The 25313-nt window shown below is 48.6% G+C and overlaps 1 long non-coding RNA gene across 1 annotated transcript; it reads left to right on the top strand.

The window, feature by feature from the left end:
* The first annotated feature begins 771 nt into the window (after positions 1 to 771).
* On the top strand, positions 772 to 25112 carry LOC137320408 (uncharacterized). The gene is made up of 5 exons (XR_010962507.1): positions 772 to 913; positions 2397 to 2527; positions 8050 to 8213; positions 18149 to 18354; positions 24120 to 25112. It is a non-coding gene; the product is annotated as an uncharacterized lncRNA (long non-coding RNA).
* Positions 25113 to 25313: the final 201 nt, after the last annotated feature.

The following is a 25313-nucleotide window of genomic DNA, read 5'->3' as shown; positions in this document are numbered from 1 at the left end:
GTTACTCCCGATGTAACTTACTCCCAGTCCCTGTTACTCACTGTGTAACTCTCTCCCAGACCCTGTTACTCTTTGTGTAACTCACTCCCAGTCCCTGTTACTCACTGTGTAACTCACTCCCAGTCCCTGTTACTCTCTGTGTAACTCACTCGCAGTCCCTGTTACTCTCTGTGTAACACACTCCCAGTCCCTGTTACTCACTGTGTAACTCATTCCCAGTCCCTGTTACTCTCTGTGTAACTCACTCCCAGTCCATGTTACTCTCTGTGTAACTCACTCCCATTCTCTGTTACTCACTGTGTAACTCACTCCCAGTCCCTGTTACTCTCTGTGTAGCTCACTCCCAGTCCCTGTTACTCTCTGTGTAACTCACTCCCATTCCCTGTTACTCTCTGTGTAACTCTCTCCCATTCTCTGTTACTCACTGTGTAACTCACTCCCATTCCCTGTTACTCACTGTGTAACTCACTCCCATTCCCTGTTACTCACTGTGTAACTCACTCCCATACCCTATCACTCTCACTGATTGACTCTGTGTGAGCTTTTATCCAGTGTTGATTATGGAGCTGGAATATTTCAGTCCCTCTGTCCTAATGCTCCTTACATTGTTAGTACTGGATTGATCCCAGCTTGTCCAGGAAACCCCTATCACTAAACGCAGACATCGTTTCTCAGCCTGCAAAAAACAAACAAATTGGATGATTTGCTTCGATATTTTTGCGGAAAAAGTACTGAATAGATTATTTTTAGCCGGACCTTTGTCATCGTCCAATTATCTGAAGCATTCGCAGGGTCTCGTAACATTCACGAGATTGTCCAGTAACAGAGAACGACCCATTGATTGAAGTCCAATTGTGTCCATGATCGTGATGAAGATTCCCGGGATTCGGATCCGACTCTGCACACGGCTGAGGTGGGAGAAAAGAAATCTAACTCCAGATCCGACGTTAGTACAGTTCATAATCCCTAATCCCTCTTACTCTCTGTGTTACTCACTCCCAGTTCCTCTTGCTCTCTGTGTTACTCACTCCCAGTCCCTATTACTCTCTGTGTTACTCACTCCTAGTTCCTATTACTCTCTGTGTAATTCACTCCCAGTTCCTCTTGCTCTCTGTGTTACTCACTCCCAGTCCCTATTACTCTCTGTGTTACTCACTCCCAGTCCCTATTACTCTCTGTGTTACTCACTCCTAGTTCCTATTACTCTCTGTGTAATTCAGTCCCAGTCCCAATTACTATCTGTGCAACTCACTCCCAGACTCTGTTACCCTCTGTGTAACTCACTCCTAATCCCTGGAATTTGCTGTAAAACTCACACCAAGTCCCTGTTACTCTCTGTATAACTCACTCCCAGTCCCTGTTACTCTTTGTGTAACTCACTCCAAGTTCTTATCACTCTCTGTCAAAGTCACACCCAGTCTCTGTTACTCTCTGTGTAATTCATTTGCAGTCCCAGTAATTTTATGTGTAACACACGCCCAGTCCCTGTTACTCTCTGTGTAACACACTCCCAGTCCCTATTACTCTTTGTGTAACTCAATCCCAATCCCTATTACTCTCTGAGTAACTCACTCCCAGTCCCTATTACTCTCTGTGCAACTCACTCCCATCCCTGTTACTCTCTGTGCAACTCACTCCAAGTCCCTGTTGCTCTCAGTGTAACTCATTCCCAGTTCCTGTTGATTTCTGTGTCACTCATTCCCACTCGATGTTACGTTCTTTGTAACTCAGTCACAGTCGCTATCATTCTCTGTGTTACTCACTCCCAATCCCTGTTACTCACTGTGTAACTCACTCCCAATCCCTGCTACTCACTGTGTAACTCACTCCCAGTCCCTGTTACTCACTGTGTAACTCACTCCCAGTCCCTGTTACTCACTGTGTAACTCACTCCCAGTCCCTGTTACTCTCTGTGTAACTCACTCCCATTCTCTGTTACTCACTGTGTAACTCACTCCCATTCCCTGTTACTCACTGTGTAACTCTCTCCCATTCTCTGTTACTCACTGTGTAACTCACTCCCATTCTCTGTTACTCACTGTGTAACTCACTCCCATTCCCTGTTACTCACTGTGTAACTCACTCCCATTCCCTGTTACTCACTGTGTAACTCACTCCCATACCCTATCACTCTCACTGATTGACTCTGTGTGAGCTTTTATCCAGTGTTGATTATGGAGCTGGAATATTTCAGTCCCTCTGTCCTAATGCTCCTTACATTGTCAGTACTGGATTGATCCCAGCTTGTCCAGGAAACCCCTATCACTAAACACAGACATCGTTTCTCAGCCTTCAAAAAACAAACAAATTGGATGATTTGCTTCGATATTTTCGCGGAAAAAGTACTGAATAGATTATTTTTAGCCGGACCTTTGACATCGTCCAATTATCTGAAGCATTCGCAGGGTCTCGTAACATTCACGAGATTGTCCAGTAACAGAGAACGACCCATTGATTGAAGTCCAATTGTGTCCATGATCGTGATGAAGATTCCCGGGATTCGGATCCGACTCTGCACACGGCTGAGGTGGGAGAAAAGAAATCTAACTCCAGACCCGACGTTAGTACAGTTCATAATCCCTAATCCCTCTTACTCTCTGTGTTACTCACTCCCAGTCCCTGTTACTCTCTGTGTAATTCACTCCCAATCCCTCTTACTCTCTGTGTTACTCACTCCCAGTCCCTGTTACTCTCTGTGTAATTCACTCCCAGTCCCTATTACTCTCTGTTACTCACTTCAAGTCCAACTTCCTCTCTGCATAACTCACTCGCAGTACCTATTACAAGCTGTGAAATTCACTCCCAGTCCCTATTACTCACTGTCTAACTCATACACAGTCCCTGTTACTCTCTGTGCAATTCACTCCCAATCCCTGTTACTCTCTGTGTAACTCACTCACAGTCCCTGTAACTTTCTCTATAACTCATTCCCAGTCCTTATTAATCTCTGACTAACTCACTCCCAGTTCCTGTTATTCTCTGTGTAACTTACTCCCAATTCCCTGTTACTCTCTATTTAACGCACTCCCTGTCATTCTTACTCTTTGTGTAATTCATTCCCAGTCCCTGTAATTTTCTGTGTAACTCATTCCCAGTCCCTGTTACTCTCTGTGTAACTCACTCCCGGTCCCTATTACTCTCAATGTAACTCACTCCCAGTCCCTGTTACTCTCTGTGTAACTCACTCCCAGTCCCTGTTACTTTCTGTGTAACACACTTCTAGTCCCTATTACTCTCTGTGTAACTCACTCCCAGTACCTATTACTCTCTGTGCAACTCGCTCCAAGTCCGTATTACTCTCTTTGTAACTCACTCCCTGTCGTTCTTACTCTCTGTGTAATTCACTTCCAGTCCATGTTACTCCCAATGTAACTTTATCCCAGACCCTGTTACTCTCTCTGTAACTCACTCCCAGTCCCTGTTCCTCTCTCTGTAATTCACTCTCAGTCCCTGTACCTTTCTGTTTAACTCACTCCCTGTCCATGTTGCTCTCTATATAACTCAAGCCCAGTTCCTGTTACTCTATGTGTAACTCATTCCCAGTCCCTGTTACTCTCCATGTAACTCACTCCCAGTGCCTTTATTCTCCGTGTAACTTTCAATATAACGCACTCCCAGTCCCTGTTACTCTCTGTGTAACTCACTCCCTGTCCATGTTACTCTCTATATAAATCAAGCCCAGTCCCTGTTACTCTCTCTGTAACTCATTCCCAGTCCCTGTTACTCTCCATGTAACTCACTCCTAGTCCTTTTTACTCTCTGTCTAACTCACTCCCAGACCCTGTTACTCTCTGTGCAACTCACTTCCAGTCCCTGTTGCTCTCTGTGTAATTCACACCCTGTTGTTCTTACTCTCTGTGTAACTCACTCCCAGTACCTATTACTTTCTGTCTAACTCACGTCCAGTCCCTGTTACTCTCTGTGTAACACAATCCCTGTCATTCTTACTCTCTGTGTGATTCATTCCCAGTCCATGTTGCTCTCAATGTAATTTAATCCCAGTTCACTCTTAATCTCTGTGTAACTCACTCCCAGTTGTTCTTACTCTTCGTTTAATTCACTCCCAGTCCCTGTTACATTCCTTGTCACTCATTCCCAGTCTGTATTACCCTCTGTGTAATTCACTCCCAGTATCAATTACTCTCTGTGTAACTCACTCCCTGTATCCATTACTCTCTGTCTAACTCACTCCCAGTCCCTGTTTTCTCTGTGTAACTCACTCCCAGTCCTTTTTACAATCTGTCTAACTCACTCCCAGTCCCTGTTTTCTCTGTGTAACTCACTACCAGTATCTATTACTCTCTGAGTAACTTATTACCAGTCCCTGTTACACCCTGTGTAACTCACTCCCAGTCCCTGTACCTTTCAGTGTAACTCACTCCCAGTCCCTGTTACTCCCTGTGTAACTCACTCCCAGTCCCTGTACCTTTCAGTGTAACTCACTCCCAGTCCCTGTTACTCCCTGTGTAACTCACTCCCAGTCCCTGTTACTCCCTGTGTAACTCACTCCCAGTCCCTGTACCTTTCTGTGTAACTCACTCCCAGTCCCTGTTACTCCCTGTGTAACTCACACCCAGTCCCTGTACCTTTCTGTGTAACTCACTCCTAGTCCCTGTTACTCCCTGTGTAACTCACACCCAGTCCCTTTTACTCCCTGTGTAACTCACTCCAAGTCCCTGTACCTTTCTGTGTAACTCACTCACAGCCCCTGTTACTCCCTGTGTAACTCACACCCAGTCCCTGTTACTCCCTGTGTAACTCACTCCCAGTCCCTGTTACTCCCTGTGTAACTCACACCCAGTCCCTGTTACTCCCTGTGTAACTCACTCCCAGTCCCTGTTACTCCCTGTGTAACTCACACCCAGTCCCTGTTACTCCCTGTGTAACTCACTCCCAATCCCTGTTACTCCCTGTGTAACTCACACCCAGTCCCTGTACCTTTCTGTGTAACTCACTCGCAGTCCCTGTTACTCCCTGTGTAACTCACTCCCAGTCCCTGTTACACCCTGTGTAACTCACTCCCAGTTCCTGTTACTCCCTGTGTAACTCACACCCAGTCCCTGTACCTTTCTGTGTAACTCACTCGCAGTCCCTGTTACTCCCTGTGTAACTCACTCCCAGTCCCTGTTACACCCTGTGTAACTCACTACAAGTCCCTGTACCTTTCTGTGTAACTCACTCACAGCCCCTGTTACTCCCTGTGTAACTCACACCCAGTCCCTGTTACTCCCTGTGTAACTCACTCCCAGTCCCTGTTACTCCCTGTGTAACTCACACCCAGTCCCTGTTACTCCCTGTGTAACTCACTCCCAGTCCCTGTTACTCCCTGTGTAACTCACACCCAGTCCCTGTTACTCCCTGTGTAACTCACTCCCAGTCCCTGTTACTCCCTGTGTAACTCACACCCAGTCCCTGTACCTTTCTGTGTAACTCACTCGCAGTCCCTGTTACTCCCTGTGTAAAACACTCCCAGTCCCTGTTACTCCCTGTGTAACTCACTCCCAGTCCCTGTTACACCCTGTGTAACTCACACCCAGTCCCTGTTACACCCTGTGTAACTCACTCACAGCCCCTGTTACTCCCTGTGTAACTCACACCCAGTCCCTGTTACTCCCTGTGTAACTCACTCCCAGTCCCTGTTACTCCCTGTGTAACTCACACCCAGTCCCTGTTACTCCCTGTGTAACTCACTCCCAGTCCCTGTTACTCCCTGTGTAACTCACACCCAGTCCCTGTTACTCCCTGTGTAACTCACTCCCAGTCCCTGTTACTCCCTGTGTAACTCACACCCAGTCCCTGTACCTTTCTGTGTAACTCACTCGCAGTCCCTGTTACTCCCTGTGTAACTCACTCCCAGTCCCTGTTACACCCTGTGTAACTCACTCCAAGTCCCTGTACCTTTCTGTGTAACTCACTCCCAGTCCCTGTTACTCCCTGTGTAACTCACTCCCAGTCCCTGTTACACCCTGTGTAACTCACACCCAGTCCCTGTTACACCCTGTGTAACTCACACCCAGTCCCTGTTACACCCTGTGTAACTCACACCCAGTCCCTGTTACACCCTGTGTAACTCACACCCAGTCCCTGTTACTCCCTGTGTAACTCACACCCAGTCCCTGTACCTTTCTGTGTAACTCACACCCAGTCCCTGTACCTTTCTGTGTAACTCACACCCAGTCCCTGTTACTCCCTGTGTAACTCACTCCAAGTCCCTGTACCTTTCTGTGTAACTCACTCCCAGTCCCTGTTACTCCCTGTGTAACTCACACCCAGTCCCTGTTACTCCCTGTGTAACTCACTCCCAGTCCCTGTACCTTTCTGTGTAACTCACACCCAGTCCCTGTTACTCCCTGTGTAACTCACTCCAAGTCCCTGTACCTTTCTGTGTAACTCACTCCCAGTCCCTGTTACTCCCTGTGTAACTCACACCCAGTCCCTGTTACTCCCTGTGTAACTCACTCCCAGTCCCTGTACCTTTCTGTGTAACTCACTCCCAGTCCCTGTTACTCCCTCTGTAACTCACTCCCAGTCCCTGTACCTTTCTGTGTAACTCACTCCCAGTCCCTGTTACTCCCTGTGTAACTCACTCCCAGTCCCTGTACCTTTCTGTGTAACTCACACCCAGTCCCTGTTACTCCCTGTGTAACTCACTCCCAGTCCCTGTTACTCCCAGTGTAACACACTCCCGGTCCCGATTACTCTCTGTGCAACTCACTCCAAGTCCCTTTTACTCTCTGTGCAACTCACTCACAGCCCCTGTTACTCTCTGCGTAACTCACTCCTAGTACCTATAACTGCTTGTCTAACTCACTCCCAATCCTTGTTACTCTCTGTGTAACTCACTTCCACTCCCTTTATTCTCTGTGTAACTCACTCCCTATAACTATTACAACTGTGTAACTCACTCCCAGTCCTGTTACTCTCTGTGTAACTCACTCCCTGTCCATGTTACTCTCGATATAACTCAAGCCCAGTCCCTGTTACTCTCTGTGTAACTCATTCCCAGTCCCTGTTACTCTCCATGTAATTCACTCCCAGTCCTTTTTACTCTCTGTCTAACTCACTCCCAGACCCTGTTACTCTCTGTGTAACTCACTCCCAGTCCCTGTTACTCACTGTGTAACTCACTCCCAGTCCATGTTACTCTCTGTGTAACTCAATCCCAGTCCCTGTTACTCCCTGTGTAACTCACTCCAAGTCCCTGTATCTTTCTGTGTAACTCACTCCCAGTCCCTGTAACTTTCAATATAACTCACTCCCAGTACCTACTACTCTCTGTGCAACTCACTCCAAGTCCCTGTTGCTCTCTGTGTAACTCATTCCCAGTCCCTGTTACTCTCCATGTAACTCACTCCCAGTCCCTGTTACTCACTGTGTAACTCATTCCCAGTCCCTGTTACTCTCTGTGTAACTCACTCCCAGTCCCTGTTACTCTTTGTGTAACTCACTCCCAGTCCCTGTTACTCTCTGTGTAACTCACTCCCATTCCCTGTTACTCACTGTGTAACTCACTCCCATTCCCTGTTACTCACTGTGTAACTCTCTCCCATTCTCTGTTACTCACTGTGTAACTCACTCCCATTCCCTGTTACTCACTGTGTAACTCTCTCCCATTCTCTGTTACTCACTGTGTAACTCACTCCCATTCCCTGTTACTCTCTGTGTAACTCACTCCCATTCTCTGTTACTCACTGTGTAACTCACTCCCATTCCCTGTTACTCACTGTGTAACTCACTCCCATTCCCTGTTACTCACTGTGTAACTCACTCCCATACCCTATCACTCTCACTGATTGATTCTGTGTGAGCTTTTATCCAGTGTTGATTATGGAGCTGGAATATTTCAGTCCCTCTGTCCTAATGCTCCTTACATTGTCAGTACTGGATTGATCCCAGCTTGTCCAGGAAACCCCTATCACTAAACGCAGACATCGTTTCTCAGCCTGCAAAAAACAAACAAATTGGATGATTTGCTTCGATATTTTCGCGGAAAAAGTACTGAATAGATTATTTTTAGCCGGACCTTTGACATCGTCCAATTATCTGAAGCATTCGCAGGGTCTCGTAACATTCACGAGATTGTCCAGTAACAGAGAACGACCCATTGATTGAAGTCCAATTGTGTCCATGATCGTGATGAAGATTCCCGGGATTCGGATCCGACTCTGCACACGGCTGAGGTGGGAGAAAAGAAATCTAACTCCAGATCCGACGTTAGTACAGTTCATAATCCCTAATGACTAATCCACTTTGTAACCTTGGGGTTTGAGACACGTGAGAACAAAGCAGCCCGGAAAAATCCTACACAGCTGTTTCCAAAATAGTTCAAACTTTCCTTGATAGAAACATTTGCCTTCCTTTTGAAGTAAATCTTCCTGTAGCCGGGCCTAAATGCCTCCATCTTATTCTCATGGAAGGTTCCAGTATCAGGCCCTTAACTCCACAATGGTGGTCTTTCCCACATGGTTTAATCTCACTCCCCTGCTCTCTCCCCAAGTACCCTTTAATATTCATGTGACCAGCGAATGACCTTTTACAAGTATTTATGGGCTGTGTGTTGATTTATGTTGTAGAATTCCACATTCTAACCTCTCTGTGTGTAGAGGCAGTGGCCCTGAAAATACAAACCCCTCGTGACGCAAATTCTCAACAGGACTGCCAGGAGAGTACGGGATCTCCTGCGTTTGCTGCATGTTTCTAGCGGGGAGAGGGGGGTTGGGGCAGGGCGCTAGGGTCCTGCCTCGGCCCAGAGCCCCAAACACAGTCCCTGACACCTGAGGGGCTGGAGGGACGGGTATCCCATGTCGAGAATTGCCTCATCCTCATCTCGGGTCCCTTTCACTCCGAGTTGTCAGAGGGCTCTGTGCTAGCAATCTCCCCTCTGTGCTAGCAATCTCCCCTCAGTGTTAGCAATCTCCCCTCAGTGTTAGCAATCTCCCCTCAGTGCTAGCAATCTCCCCTCAGTGCTAGCAATCTCCCCTCAGAGCGAGCAATCTCCCCTCAGTGCGAGCAATCTCCCCTCAGTGCTAGCAATCTCCCCTCAGTGTTACCAATCTCCCCTCGGTGTTAGCAATCTCCCCTCGGTGTTAGCAATCTCCCCTCAGTGTTAGCAATCTCCCCTCAGTGTTAGCAATCTCCCCTCAGTGTTAGCAATCTCCCCTCAGTGTTAGCAATCTCCCCTCAGTGTTAGCAATCTCCCCTCAGTGTTAGCAATCTCCCCTCAGTGTTAGCAATCTCCTCTCAGTGTTAGCAATCTCCCCTCATTGTTAGCAATCTCCCCTCAGTGTTAGCAATCTCCCCTCATTGTTAGCAATCTCCCCTCAGTGTTAGCAATCTCCTCTCAGTGTTATCAATCTCCCCTCAGTGTTAGCAATCTCCCCTCGGTGTTAGCAATCTCCCCTCGGTGTTAGCAATCTCCTCTCAGTGTTAGCAATCTTCCCTCGGTGTTAGCAATCTCCCCTCAGTGTTAGCGATCTCCCCTCAGTGCTAGCAATCTCCCCTCAGTGTTAGCAATCTCCCCTCGGTGTTAGCAATCTCCCCTCGGTGTTAGCAATCTCCCCTCAGTGCTAGCAATCTCCCCTCAGTGTTAGCAATCTCCCCTCAGTGTTAGCAATCTCCCCTCGGTGTTAGCAATCTCCCCTCAGTGTTAGCAATCTCCCCTCGGTGTTAGCAATCTCCCCTCAGTGTTAGCAATCTCCCCTCAGTGTTAGCGATCTCCCCTCAGTGTTAGCAATCTCCCCTCGGTGTTAGCAATCTCCCCTCGGTGTTAGCAATCTCCCCTCAGTGCTAGCAATCTCCCCTCAGTGTTAGCGATCTCCCCTCAGTGCTAGCAATCTCCCCTCAGTGCTAGCAATCTCCCCTCAGTGCTAGCAATCTCCCCTCAGTGTTAGCAATCTCCCCTCGGTGTTAGCAATCTCCCCTCGGTGTTAGCAATCTCCCCTCAGTGCTAGCAATCTCCCCTCGGTGTTAGCAATCTCCCCTCGGTGTTAGCAATCTCCCCTCGGTGTTAGCAATCTCCCCTCGGTGTTAGCAATCTCCCCTCAGTGGTATCAGGTCATTGGTTCTTGGTCCCACTCTGCAGACTTGAGCACAAAATCCCGTAGTTTGTGTTTCCCGCCTGTGGTTTGTGTTTCCCACATGTTGTTTGTGTTTCCAAAGACCAAGGGAAGTCTAGATTAAACTGCATTTATTTCAATGCAAGAAGTCTGATGGGCAAGGCAGATGAACTCAGGGCATGGATGGGTACATGGGACTGGGATGTTATAGCTATTACTGAAACATGGCTAAGGGAGGGGCAGGACTGGCAGCTCAATGTTCCAGGGTACAGATGCTATAGGAAAGATAGAGCAGGAGGTAAGAGAGGAGGGGGAGTTGCGTTCTTGATTCGGGAGAACATCACGGCAGTAGTGAGAGGGGATATATCCGAGGGTTCGCCCACTGAGTCTATATGGGTAGAACTGAAAAATAAGAAGGGAGAGATCACTTTGATAGGATTGTACTACAGACCCCCAAATAGTCAACGGGAAATTGAGGAGCAAATATGTAAGGAGATTACAGACAGCTGCAAGAAAAATAGGGTGGTAATAGTAGGGGACTTTAACTTTCCCAACATTGACTGGGACAGCCATAGCATTAGGGGCTTGGATGGAGAGAAATTTGTTGAGTGTATTCAGGAGGAATTTCTCATTCAGTATGTGGATGGCCCGACTAGAGAGGGGGCAAAACTTGACCTCCTCTTGGGAAATAAGGAAGGGCAGGTGACAGAAGTGTTAGTGAGGGATCACTTTGGGACCAGTGATCATAATTCCATTAGTTTTAAGATAGCTATGGAGAAGGATAGGTCTGGCCCAAAAGTTAAAATTCTAAATTGGGGAAAGGCCAATTTTGATGGTATTAGACAGGAACTTTCAGAAGTTGATTGGGAGAGTCTGTTGGCAGGCAAAGGGACGTCTGGTAAGTGTGAGGCTTTCAAAAGTGTGTTAACCAGGGTTCAGGGTCAGCACATTCCTTATAAAGTGAAGGGCAAGGCTGGTAGAAGTAGGGAACCTTGGATGACTCGGGAGATTGAGGCACTAGTCAAAAATAAGAAGGAGGCATATGACATGCATAGGCAGCTGGGATCAAGTGGATCCCTTGAAGAGTATAGAGATTGCCGGAGTAGAGTTAAGAGAGAAATCAGGAGGGCAAAAAGGGGATATGAGATTGCTTTGGCAGATCAGGCAAAGGTGAATCCAAAGAGCTTCTACAAATACATAAAGGGCAAAAGGGTAACTAGGGAGAGAGTAGGGCCTCTTAAGGATCAACAAGGTCATCTATGTGCGGAACCACAAGAGATGGGTGAGATCCTGAATGAATATTTCACATCGGTATTTACGGTTGAGAAAGGCATGGATGTTAGGGAACTTGGGGAAATAAATAGTGATGTCTTGAGGAGTGTACATATTACAGAGAGGGAGGTGCTGGAAGTCTTAACGCGCATCAAGGTAGATAAATCTCCGGGACCTGATGAAATGTATCCCAGGACGTTATGGGAGGTTAGGGAGGAAATTGCGGGTCCCCTAGCAGAGATATTTGAATCATCCACCGCTACAGGTGAGGTGCCTGAAGATTGGAGGGTAGCAAATGTTGTGCCTTTGTTTAAGAAGGGCGGCAGGGAAAAGCCTGGGAACTACAGACCAGTGAGCCTGACATCTGTAGTGGGTAAGTTGTTAGAGGGTATTCTGAGGGACAGAATCTACAGGCATTTGGAGAGGCAGGGACTAATTAGGAACAGTCAGCATGGTTTTGTGAGAGGAAAATCATGTCTCACGAATTTGATTGAGTTTTTTGAAGGGGTAACCAAGAAGATAGATGAGGGCTGTGCAGTAGACGTGGTCTACATGGACTTCAGCAAAGCATTTGACAAGGTACCACATGGTAGGTTGTTACATAAGGTTAAATCTCATGGGATCCAAGGTGAGGTAGCCAATTGGATACAAAATTGGCTTGACGACAGAAGACAGAGGGTGGTTGTCGAGGGTTGTTTTTCAAACTGGATGCCTGTGTCCAGCGGTGTGCCTCAGGGATCGGTGCTGGGTCCGCTGTTATTTGTTATTTATATTAATGATTTGGATGAGAATTTAGGAGGCATGGTTAGTAAGTTTGCAGATGACACCAAGATTGGTGGCATTGTGGACAGTGAAGAAGGTTATCTAGGATTGCAACGGGATCTTGATAAATTGGGCCAGTGGGCCGATGAATGGCAAATGGAGTTTAATTTAGATAAATGTGAGGTGATGCATTTTGGTAGATCGAATCGGGCCAGGACCTACTCCGTTAATGGTAGGGCGTTGGGGAGAGTTATAGAACAAAGAGATCTAGGAGTACAGATTCATAGCTCCTTGAAAGTGGAGTCACAGGTGGATAGGGTGGTGAAGAAGGCATTCAGCATGCTTGGTTTCATTGGTCAGAACATTGAATGCAGGAGTTGGGATGTCTTGTTGAAGTTGTACAGGGCATTGGTGAGGCCACACTTGGAGTACTGTGTACAGTTCTGGTCACCCTATTATAGAAAGGATATTATTAAACTAGAAAGAGTGCAGAAAAGATTTACTAGGATGCTACCGGGACTTGATGGTTTGACTTACAGGGAGAGGTTAGACAGACTGGGACTTTATTCCCTGGAGAGTAGGAGGTTAAGGGGTGATCTTATAGAAGTCTATAAAATAATGAGGGGCATAGATAAGGTCGATAGTCAAAATCTTTTCCCAAAGGTAGGGGAGTCTATAACGAGGGGACATAGATTTAAGGTGAGAGGGGAGAGATACAAAAGGATCCAGAGGGCCAATTTTTTCACTCAAAGGGTGGTGAGTGTCTGGAACGAGCTGCCAGAGGCAGTAGTAGAGGCGGGTACAATTTTGTCTTTTAAAAAGCATTTGGACAGTTACATGGGTAAGATGGGTATCGAGGGATATGGGCCAAGTGCAGGCAATTGGGACTAGCTTAGTGGTATAAACTGGGCGACATGGACATGTTGGGCCGAAGGGCCTGTTTCCATGTTGTAACTTCTATGATTCTATGATTCTATGATTCTATGGTTTGTATTTCCGGCCTGTGGTTTGTGTTTCAGGCCTATGGTTTGTATTTCCCACCTGTGTTTCACGCGTCATACCTGTGGTTTGTGCGTCCCGCCTGTGGTTTGTGTCTCACGGCTGTAGTTTGTGCAGCATGCATGTAAATTGTGCGTCACACCTGTAGTTTGTGTTTCTCACCTGTGGTTTATGTGTCACACCTGTGGCTTGTGCGTCACGCCTGTAGTTTGTGTTTCCCACCTGTGGTTCATGCGTCACACCTGTGGTTTGTATCTCATGGCTGTGGTTTGTGCGGCATGCATGTAATTTGTGTGTCACGCCTGAGGTTTGTTTTCCTGCCTGTGGTTGGTGCATCATGCCTGTGGTTTGTGTGTCACGCCTGTGGTTTGTGTGTCACACCTGTGGCTTGTGTGTCACGCCTGTGGTTTGTGTTCCTGCCTATGGTTTGTGTGTCACACCTGTGGTTTGGGTGTCACACCTGTGGTTTGTGTGTCACGCCTGTGGTTTGTGCGTCACGCCTGTGGCTTGTGTGTCACACCAGTGGCTTGTGTATCACGCCTGTGGTTTGTGTTCCTGCCTATGGTTTGTGTGTCACACCTGTGGTTTGTGTGTCACGCCTGTGGTTTGTGTGTCACGCCTGTGGTTTGTGTGTCACGCCTGTGGTTTGTGTTCCTGCCTATGGTTTGTGTGTCACACCTGTGGTTTGGGTGTCACACCTGTGGTTTGTGTGTCACGCCTGTGGTTTGTGTTTCTGCCTATGGTTTGTGAGTCATGCTTGTGGTTTGTGCGTCACACCTGTGGTTTGTGTGTCACGCCTGTGGTTTGTGTGTCACGCCTGTGGCTTGTGTGTCACACCTGTGGCTTGTGTGTCACGCCTGTGGTTTGTGTGTCACGCCTGTGGTTTGTGTTCCTGCCTATGGTTTGCGTGTCACGCCTGTGGCTTGTGTGTCACACCTGTGGCTTGTGTGTCACGCCTGTGGTTTGTGTGTCACGCCTGTGGTTTGTGTTCCTGCCTATGGTTTGTGTGTCACACCTGTGGTTTGTGTGTCACGCCTGTGGTTTGTGTGTCACGCCTGTGGTTTGTGTGTCACGCCTGTGGTTTGTGTTCCTGCCTATGGTTTGTGTGTCACACCTGTGGTTTGTGTGTCACACCTGTGGTTTGTGTGTCACGCCTGTGGTTTGTGTTTCTGCCTATGGTTTGTGAGTCATGCTTGTGGTTTGTGTGACAAACCTGTGGCTTGTGTGTCACGCCTGTGGCTTGTGTGTCACGCCTGTGGCTTGTGTGTCACACCTGTGGTTTGTGTGTCATGCCTGTGGTTTGTGCGTCACACCTGTGGTTTGTGTGTCACGCCTGTGGTTTGTGTGTCACACCTGTGGTTTGTGTGTCACGCCTGTGGTTTGTGCGTCACGCCTGTGGCTTGTGTGTCACACCAGTGGCTTGTGTGTCACGCCTGTGGTTTGTGTTCCTGCCTATGGTTTGTGTGTCATGCTTGTGGTTTGTGTGACAAACTGTGGTTTGTGCGTCACGCCTGTGGCTTGTGTGTCACGCCTGTAGTTTGTGTGTCACACCTGTGGCTTGTGTGTCACGCCTGTGGTTTGTGTGTCACACCTGTGGTTTGTGTTCCTGCCTATGGTTTGTGTGTCACGCTTGTGGTTTGTGTGACAAACCTGTGGTTTGCATGTCGAGTCTGTGGTTTGCGTGTCGAGCCTGTGGTTTGCGTGTCACGCCTGTGGTTTGCGTATCACGCCTGTGGTTTGTGTTCCTGCCTATGGTTTGCGTGTCACGCCTGTGGCTTGTGTGTCACACCTGTGGCTTGTGTGTCACGCCTGTGGTTTGTGTGTCACGCCTGTGGTTTGTGTTCCTGCCTATGGTTTGTGTGTCACACCTGTGGTTTGTGTGTCACGCCTGTGGTTTGTGTGTCACGCCTGTGGTTTGTGTGTCACGCCTGTGGTTTGTGTTCCTGCCTATTGTTTGTGTGTCACACCTGTGGTTTGTGTGTCACACCTGTGGTTTGTGTGTCACGCCTGTGGTTTGTGTTTCTGCCTATGGTTTGTGAGTCATGCTTGTGGTTTGTGTGACAAACCTGTGGCTTGTGTGTCACACCTGTGGCTTGTGTGTCACGCCTGTGGCTTGTGTGTCACACCTGTGGTTTGTGTGTCACGCCTGTGGTTTGTGTGTCACGCCTGTGGTTTGTGTGTCACGCCTGTGGTTTGTGTGTCACACCTGTGGTTTGTGCGTCACGCCTGTGGTTTGTGCGTCACGCCTGTGGCTTGTGTGTCACACCAGTGGCTTGTGTGTCACGCCTGTGGTTTGTGTTCCTGCCTATGGTTTGTGTGTCACGCTTGTGGTTTGTGTGACAAACCTGTGGTTTGTGCGTCACGCCTGTGGCTTGTGTGTCACGCCTGTAGTTTGTGTGTCACACCTGTGGCTTGTGTGTCACGCCTGTGGTTTGTGTGTCACACCTGTGGTTTGTGTTCCTGCCTATGGTTTGTGTGTCACGCTTGTGGTTTGTGTGACAAACCTGTGGTTTGCATGTCGAGTCTGTGGTTTGCGTGTCGAGCCTGTGGTTTGCGTGTCACGCCTGTGGTTTGCGTATCACGCCTGTGGTTTGTGCATCGAGCCTGTGAACTTCCTTCGCCTGCCCACAGCGATCTCTCAGTTCCCAGAGCTTCTCACTGAACAGCGTAAGCCGCTAAACCCCTCCCGTCCCCAATCTCAGGAAAATTGGCAAAAGGCTGTGGTGCAGAGCACTGTTCACAGGAAAGGACCAGTACAAGTGGCTGAGGTCCAGGGTTAGCAACGGTTGAGCTTTGTTTCTGTTAATGACCAAATGATATGAAATAAAACTGCAGTATTGCAACACATACATTAATCTTAAATATTCCTGGCAATTACCGGAAACTCTGTCCCCCGATGGATTCCAGTTTAACATCGGATAAACACTCAGGTTTACTTCCTGCCATTCCTTTCTGCAAAAAAATGCTTCCCTCTGAAATTAATAAATGATTTAAGTGTCTGATAGTGGGCAAATTCAATTACTTTGAGAAGATAGTGCATGGGGAAGATATATCCTGAATCGTTCTTTCTGAGAAAATGCTACAGTTGAAGTATTGACTGTTTTGATGTTTTCTGTCCTTAATTATAAATAGATGGTGATGGTAGATAATTGCAATGATCTCATCGAGCCTGGGTATTAGCCTTACAGAATTTACAGGCAGCTCTCGTTTTGTGTGTGTGACAACATACCAGCTCATTTAAGTGCAATGATTGGCTTTAATCACTAAAGGCTATTGGACGGGTACAAAAATTAATCAAAAAGGCGAATGGAATGTTGGCCTTTATCTCAAAGAGGGCCGGAATACAAAGGGGAGGAGGTGATGTTTCAGTGTCCAGAGCCTTGGTCAGACCCCATCTGGAGACTGGGTTCAGTTCTGGGCACCGCACCTCAGGAAAGGTATATTGGCCTTGGAGAGGGTGCAGCACAGGTTCACCAGAATAATACCGGGGTTTAGAGGATTAAATTATGAGGACAGGTTGCATAAACTAGGCTTGTTGGGTGATCTGATCTTTTTTTTATTCGTTCGTGGGATGTGGGCGTCGCTGGCGAGGCCAGCATTTATTGCCCATCCCTAATGGCCCTCGAGAGGTGCCCATTGAGGTGTTTAAAATGTTAAAAGGATTCGATGGGGTAGATACAGGAAACGATTTCCTCTGGTGGGGGAATCCAGAACAAGGGGACATAATCTTAAAATTAGAGCCAGGCCACTCAGGAGTGAAATCAGGAAACACTTCTTCACACAAAGGGGAGTGGAAATCTGGAACTCCCTCCCCCAAAAGGCTATAGGTGCTGGGGTTCAGTTGGAGCTTTCAAGACTGAGAACATAGGAACATAGGAACAGGAGTAGGCCATTCAGCCCCTCGTGCCTGCTCCGCCATTTGATAAGATCATGGCTGATCTGTGATCTAACTCCATATACCTGCCTTTGGCCCATATCCCTTAATACCTTTGGTTGCCAAAAAGCTATCTATCTCACATTTAAATTTAGCAATTGAGCTAGTATCAATTGCCGTTTGCAGAAGAGAGTTCCAAACTTCTACCACCCTTTGTGTGTAGAAATGTTTTCTAATCTCGCTCCTGAAAGGTCTGGCTCTAATTTTTAGACTGTGCCCCCTACTCCTAGAATCCCCAACCAGCGGAAATAGTTTCTCTCTATCCACCCTATCCGTTCCCCTTAATATCTTATAAACTTCGATCAGATCACCCCTTAACCTTCGAAACTCTAGAGAATACAACCCCAATTTGTGTAATCTCTCCTCGTAACTTAATCCTTGAAGTCCGGAGAGCGATGGATTTTTGTTGGGTAAGGGGATCAAGGGATACGGAGAAAAAAAAAGTGGGTAAATGGAGTTGAGATACAGATCAGCCATGATGTAACTGAATGGTGGAGCAGGCCCGAGGGGCTGAATGGCCTCCTCCTGTTCCTATGTTCAGATACCCTTCAGGTAAACACAACATGCAATGATTAAACACTTTCAAACACCCAAGTGCTAATCCCATTCGCTTCTTTTCGTACAGGGGTCCTGGGAAGCCCATTCTGCCAGCATTAGCCGGGGCTCAGTGGGCAGCACTCTCGCTTCTAAGTCATGAAGGTCGTGGGTTCTAAATCCCACTCCAGAGACTTAAGGACATAATCCAGGCCGACGCTCCTCGTGCAGTACCGAGGGAGTGCTGCACTGTTGAGGAGGTGCTGTCTTTCGGGTGGGTGTAAAAGATCCCATGTTACTATTGTGAAGAAAAGCAGGGAGTTCTCCCCAGTGCCCTGGCCAATATTTATCCCTCAAACAGGTGATCTGATCATTATCGCATTGCTGTTTGAGGGATCTTGCTGTGCGCAAATTGGCTACATTACAACAGTAACCACACTTCAAAAGGTGCAAAGTGCTTTGGGACTTAAAGTTCTGAGGTACTTTATAAATGCAAGTTTATTCTTTCTTTCTCCAAGTTTGTGGAGAGCCCTAGGCCTGGTCACTGCCCCAACAATTCTTAATCGGGGTTTGTTTTACGTCCACCTGACAGGTCAGACGGGGCCTCGGTTCAACGTCTCATCTGAAAGACAGCACCTCTGGCAGTGCCGCACTCCCTCAGTACCGCACTGGAGAGTCAGCCTGGATTCTGTGCTCAAGTCTCTGGAGTGGGGCTTAAACCCACGACCTTCGAACTCGGAGGCGAGAGCACTGCCCGCTGAGTCACAGTTGAATCAGCGACCTTGTGCTCTGTATCAGGTATGTGCAGGACGCTCTCCAACACATGACAAGTAAAGTCCCAGCCAGGTGGGAGCCCAGCTGTGTAAACAGGATTTGGCCTGGCTCCAAACCAAACTGCTCCGAGAATGGATGATTCAGGGTTAGTGGAGCTGGATCGACAAATTCAACTGTGCGTCAGTAATGTGTTGCAGAAATCTGATAGGCCTGCCGCAAAATCTACAGGGGGTCATTTTAACCCAATACACTCTGGCCGATTTACTCCCACCCGATTTACCCCTTATTTACCCCACCCGATTTACCCCGCCCGATTTACTCCCACCTGATTTACCCCTTATTTACCCCGCCAGATTTAACCCCGCCCGATTTACCCCCACCCGATTTACCCTGCTCGATTTACCCCCTCCCGATTTACCCCCACCCGATTTACCCTGCTCGATTTACCCCCTCCCGATTTACCCCGCCCGATTTACTCCCACCCGATTTACCCCCACCTGATTTACCCCCACCTGATTTACCCCTGCCCGATTTACCCCACCCAATTTACCCCCACCCGATTTACCCCCACCCGATTTACCCTGCTCGATTTACCCCCACCCGATTTACCCCACCCGATTTACTCCCACCCGATTTACCCCCACCTGATTTACCCCCACCTGATTTACCCCCACCCGATTTACCCCACCCAATTTACCCCCACCCGATTTACCCCCACCCGATTTACCCCACCCCGATTTACCCCAGCCCGATTTACCCCCACCCAATTTACCCCACCCCGATTTACCCCCACCTGATTTACCCCGCCCGATTTACCCCGCCCGATTTACCCCGCCCGATTTACTCCCGCCCGATTTACTCCCGCCCGATTTAACCCCCGCCCGATTTACTCCCGCCCGATTTAACCCCACCCGATTTACTCCCACCCGATTTAACCCCACCCGATTTACCCCGCCCGATTTAACCCCGCCCGATTTACCCCCGCCCGATTTATCCCCGCCCGATTTACCCCGCCCGATTTACCCCGCCCGATTTACCCCGCCCGATTTATCCCCGCCCGATTTACCCCGCCCGATTTACCCCGCCCGATTTAACCCCACCCGATTTACCCCAACCGATTTACTCCCGCCCGATTTACCCCCACCCGATTTACTCACGCCCGATTTAGCCCCACCCGATTTACCCCCGCCCGATTTACTTCCACCCGATTTACCCCGCTCGATTTACCCCCACCCGATTTACCCCGCCCGATTTACCCGACTCGATTTACCCGGCTCGATTTACCCGGCTCGATTTACCCCGCCCGATTTAACCCCGCCCGATTTACCCCCACCCGATTTACCCCGCCCGATTTACCCGGCTCAATTTACCCCGCCCGATTTACCCCGCCCGATTTACCCGGCTCAATTTACCCCGCCCGATTTAACCCCGCCCGATTTACCCACACCTGATTTACCCACACCTGATTTACCCCGCTTGATTTACCCCCACCTGATTTACCCCGCCCGATTTACCCCGCTCGATTTAACCCCGCCCGATTTACCCCGCCCGATTTACCCCGCTCGATTTAACCCCGCCCGATTTACCCCGCCCGATTTACCCCGCTCGATTTAACCCCGCCCGATTTACTCCCACCCGATTTACCTCCACCCGATTTACTCCCGCCTGATTTAACCCCGCCCGATTTACCCGGCTCGATTTACCCCGCCCGATTTAACCCCGCCCGATTTACCCCCACCCGATTTACTCCCACCCGATTTACCCCCACCCGATTTACCCCGCCCGATTTACCCCCACCCGATTTACCCCCACCCGATTTACCCAACCCGATTTACCCCACCCGAGTGAACCCCACACACTTTACTCCACGCACTATTTACCCCCACTTGCTTTACCCCCTCTGATTTACCCTCCACCCTATTTACATCGCCAATTTGCCCCCACCCACTTTGTTCCCCGTCCTATTTACAGCCTGCCCGATTTACCGCCCGTCCAATTTACCCCGTCCGATTTACACCCGCCCAATTTATGCACGGGGTGTAAATCGAGCAGGGTGTAAATAGGGCGGGGTTTAAATTGGGCAGGAGTAAATTGGAACGGGTGTAAATCGGGTGGGGGTAAATCGAACGGGTGTAAATCGGGTAGGGGTAAATCGAACGGGTGTAAATCGGGTGGGGGTAAATCGAACGGGTGTAAATCGGGTGGGGGTAAATCGAATGGGTGTAAATCGGGTGGGGGTAAATCGAATGGGTGTAAATCGGGTGGGGGTAAATTGAACGGGTGTAAATCAGGTGGGGGTAAATCGAACGGGTGTAAATCGGGTGGGGGTAAATCGAATGGGTGTAAATCGGGTGGGGGTAAATCGAACGGATGTAAAGCGGGGATGGAATAAATCAGGCGAGGAGTAAAGTGGCCGGGGTAAATAGGGCAGGGTTTAAATCAGGCTGGGGTGTAAATCGGGGGTGGAGTAAATCGGAGGCGGGGGTAAATCAGGTAGGGTGTAAATCAGAGAGGGGGAGAAAATTGGGGGTGGGGTAAATTGGGCAGGGAGTAAATCGGGGGCAGGGTAAATCGGGTGGGGTGTGAATTGGGGGCGGGGGTAAATCAGGCGGGGTGTAAATCGGGGGTGGGGTAAATCGGGGGTGGGGTAAATCGGGGGTGGGGTAAATCGGGGGTGGAGTAAATCGGGGGTGGGGTAAATCGGGGGTGGAGTAAATCGGGGGTGGGGTAAATCGGGGATGGAGTAAATCGGGGGTGGAGTAAATCGGGGGTGGTGTAAATCGGGGGTGGGGTAAATCGGGGGTGGAGTAAATCGGGGGTGGGGTAAATCGGGGATGGAGTAAATCGGGGGTGGAGTAAATCGGGGGTGGTGTAAATCGGGGGTGGGGTAAATCGGGGGTGGTGTAAATCGGGGGTGGTGTAAATCGGGGGTGGGGTAAATCGGGGGTTGGATTAATTCAGGGGTGGGGTAAATCGGGGGTGGAGTAATTCGGGGATGGAGTAAATCGGGGATGGAGTAAATCGGGGGTGGGGTAAATCGGGGGTTGGATTAATTCAGGGGTGGGGTAAATCGGGGGTGGGGAGTAATTCGGGGGTGAGTAAATCGGGGGTTGGATTAATTCAGGGGTGGGGTAAATCGGGGGTGGGGAGTAATTCGGGGGTGGAATAAATCGGGGATGGAGTAAATTGGGGGGGGAGTAAATCGGGGGTGGAGTAAATCGGGGATGGAGTAAATCGGGGGGGGAGTAAATCGGGGGGCGGTAAATCGGGGATGGAGTAAATTGGGGATGGTGTAATTCGGGGGTGGTGTAATTCAAGGATGGAGTAAATCGGGGGTGGGGTAAATCGGGGGTGGAGTAAATCAGGGGTGGAGTAAATCGGGGGTGGGGTAAATCGGGGATGGAGTAAATCGGGGGTGGAGTAAATCGGGGATGGTGTAAATCAGGGGTGGAGTAAATCGGGGGTGGAGTAAATCGGGGGTGGGGTAAATCGGGGATGGAGTAAATCGGGGGTGGAGTAAATCGGGGATGGTGTAAATCAGGGGTGGAGTAAATCGGGGGTGGAGTAAATCGGGGGTGGAGTAAATCGGGGGTGGAGTAAATCGGGGATGGTGTAATTCAAGGATGGAGTAAATCGGGGGTGGGGTGTATATAACTGTCATACACCATCCCTCTCTATACACGAGTGTGTCTCTGTGATGAATCACCATCATCCACGGGCAGCAGGATCATTGCAAGCTCTGGGGAGATGTGATGCTGTGCCTGCGATGATTGTCCATTGCCGGACAGACTCCTCCGGGTTAGTGGTGAGTTACGGCACTCTCAACCACCTGGAACCATTTACCATTTTACAAAAAGAGCAGCACAATTTCATCCACGTCCTCTCCCTGCCATCTCTCCAACCTCTCGGTTACAGGGGGAACAGACGGGAGTGTCTGGCGATCAAGTTATTTGGATCAGAGGTCAGATTGTAATCTGGGACAAACACTGATAGCCCTGGTTTGGTTTCAAGCACTTCACAAAGGCATTGTGTTGGTGAATAGATTCATTAACAGCAAGTGTTATGCAACTTGGGGAATTCAGGACTTGCTCCTGTCACCCGGGTCATGACTTTGCTGACTCACTGTTATCACAAGGGCTGTAAACACAGTGGGATCCGTATTAACACAGAGCAGGTTTACTCAGGGTGGAATTAGGCTCCCTGCAGGATTTGCCACATGATAAACAGCAGATCAAATAAGCCACGTGTGTTGTTCCAAGGCCTTGTTTAATCATCCAGCCACTCAGTGTAAATACAGACAGAAGGTATTGAACAGTGTGGAGAGCCAACGGGAAGAAACATCAGACTCCACTGTACACATGTACAATTGTAAACAATTTTACAACACCAAGTTATAGTCCAGCAATTTTATTTTAAATTCACAAGCTTTCGGAGACTTCCTCCTTCCTCAGGTAAATGTTTCAGGAGCTCCTTGAAGCCTACGCATTTATACATATAGAACAATACATGGTGTTTACAGACTGCCCCTGCAACTGCCCGTTGCCAAGGCAATCACCGTGTTCAGACAGAGAGGTGTCACCTGCAGAACCCCCGAATACACATTCAACAAAAAAACAAACAGGGAAAAAAAACAGAGAAAAAAAGCAGAGGCCTGGTTTCATTTGAGTGCCCAGAGGATGAGATATGATTGACTCCGAAAGCTTGTGAATTTAAAATAAAATTGCTGGACTATAACTTGGTGTTGTAAAATTGTTTACAATTGTCAACCCCAGTCCATCACCGGCATCTCCACATCATGACATGTACAATGACTGAGCAACTCAAATCCAGATCACCAGTGACACCTGTTCATTAGGAAGGAGTTCGGACTCCTGTATAATCTGAACAAGAGATCTCTGCGTTAGAAGTAAATGGGAAGGGGTTTTTGTCCATTGGGATTCTGTACAATTGGAGTGAATGGGAAGGGGTTTGGTCCATTGGGATTCTGTACAATGGGAGTGAATGGGAAGGGGTTTGGTCCATTGGGATTCTGTACAATGGGAGTGAATGGGAAGGGGTTTGGTCCATTGGGATTCTGTACAATGGGAGTGAATGGGAAGGGGTTTGGTCCATTGGGATTCTGTACAATGGGAGTGAATGGGAAGGGGTTTGGTCCATTGGGATTCTGTACAATGGGAGTGAATGGGAAGGGGTTTGGTTTCCTGTAGACTCCTGCATGTGGCATGTGGGGCTTAGTTTAGACTGCCGATGTTCACAATTACAATATTCCGAATTGATATCCCAAATCTCATTCCAATGATTATCTCTGCTACTAAGTGCTCATGGCTCCCTGCGACATAAATACCACTCATGGGGGCAAGGTTTCGACTGTGGGTCTTGTACTTGGGCAGCCTGAAAAGTTGAGGCAAATGAAGTGAAATGACCACTTCTTGTGGTTGGTGATTACGAGCGAGCCCCGGGTATTGTGAAAGTGAACCAACCCAGAGATAAGGACAGAGTCAGACTGAGCTCAGCAGAGACAACGCTCTCTCCACCAGCCTCTAACTGGGTTCTGTATCTGGGAAAGGTCTTGGTGTTCCCTGCTCGGGCGGGGAGCTGGGGGAGCAGATCTCACTCCCGTTGTAGAACCCGCACCATTTTCCTTCCATTCAAATCAACGGGCTGAAAATCAGGCGGGTTCTGAAAGGATTGTTCAATCTGCTGCGTCAGATTACTGCCCAGGCAGGAAAGACAAACATTGACCCCAGAGTGACCCGCACACCAACTTCTCCTGTTATCCTTCCCTGCAGGGTCCACCCTATAAATGTCAGCACTGAAACCTGGACGCAAAGGCGGGTCGACTACTGGCACAAATATCCCTTTACGAACTCGTTTCATCCATTTGTGACAAAAAAAACTCATCCAATTGAGCAGTCAATTCACAGTCCTCCTCCATGTTGAGCACCACTTGGAGGAAGCACTGAGGGTAGCAAGGGCACAGAATGTACTCTGGGTGGGGGACTTCAATGTCCATCACCAAGAGTGGCTCGGTAGCACCACTACTGACCGAGCTGGTCGAGTCCTGAAGGACATAGCTGCCAGACTGGGCCTGCGGCAGGTGGTGAGCGAACCAACACGAGGGAAAAACTTACTTGACCTCGTCCTCACCAAACTACCTGTCGCAGATGCATCTGTCCATGACAGTATTGGTAGGAGTGACCATCGCACAGTCCTCGTGGAGATGAAGTCCCGTCTTCACACTGAGGACACCATCCAACGTGCTGTGTGGCACTACCACCGTGCTAAATGGGATAGATTTAGAACAGATCTAGCAGCTCAAAACTGGGCATCCATGAGGCGCTGTGGGCCATCAGCAGCAGCAGAATTGTATTCCAGCACAATCTGTAACCTCATGGCCTGGCATATTGCTCACTCTACCATTACCAACAAGCCAGGGGATCAACCCTGGTTCAATGAGGAGTGTAGAAGAGCATGCCAGGAGCAGCACCAGGCGTACCTAAAAATTAGGTGCCAACCTGGTGAAGCTACAACTCAGGACTACATGCATGCTAAACAGCGGAAGCAACATGCTATAGACAGAGCTTCAAATTGCTGTAATGTACCTGTAATGAATCTGTAATGTACCTGTAATGAATCTGTAATCAATAATCTACATTGAGTATAATTAAATGAGACACCCAAGAGTGTCATGAACTGTAATTATGTATAATGTGTTCATTGAACTGTACTTGAGGTAACCTGCAAATTGTATAATCTGTATTGTGTACGTTTGGAATGTGATATGTATTGCCACAAATTTTATGAATAAAGTATATTTTTGGAAAAAAAAGCGATTCCACAACCAACGGATCAGATCAAAGCTCTGCAGTCCTGCCACATCCAGTCATGAATGGTGGTGGACAATTAAACAACTAACGGGAGGAGGAGGCTCCATGAACATCCCCATCCTCAATGATGGCGGAGTCCAGCACGTGAGTGCAAAA

The sequence above is a fragment of the Heptranchias perlo genome, chromosome 4 (genome assembly GCF_035084215.1).
Source record: "Heptranchias perlo isolate sHepPer1 chromosome 4, sHepPer1.hap1, whole genome shotgun sequence".
Taxonomy (NCBI): Eukaryota; Metazoa; Chordata; class Chondrichthyes; order Hexanchiformes; family Hexanchidae; genus Heptranchias; species Heptranchias perlo.
Note: the sequence above shows the minus strand (reverse complement) of the source record. Positions and strands in the feature narration are given on the sequence as shown.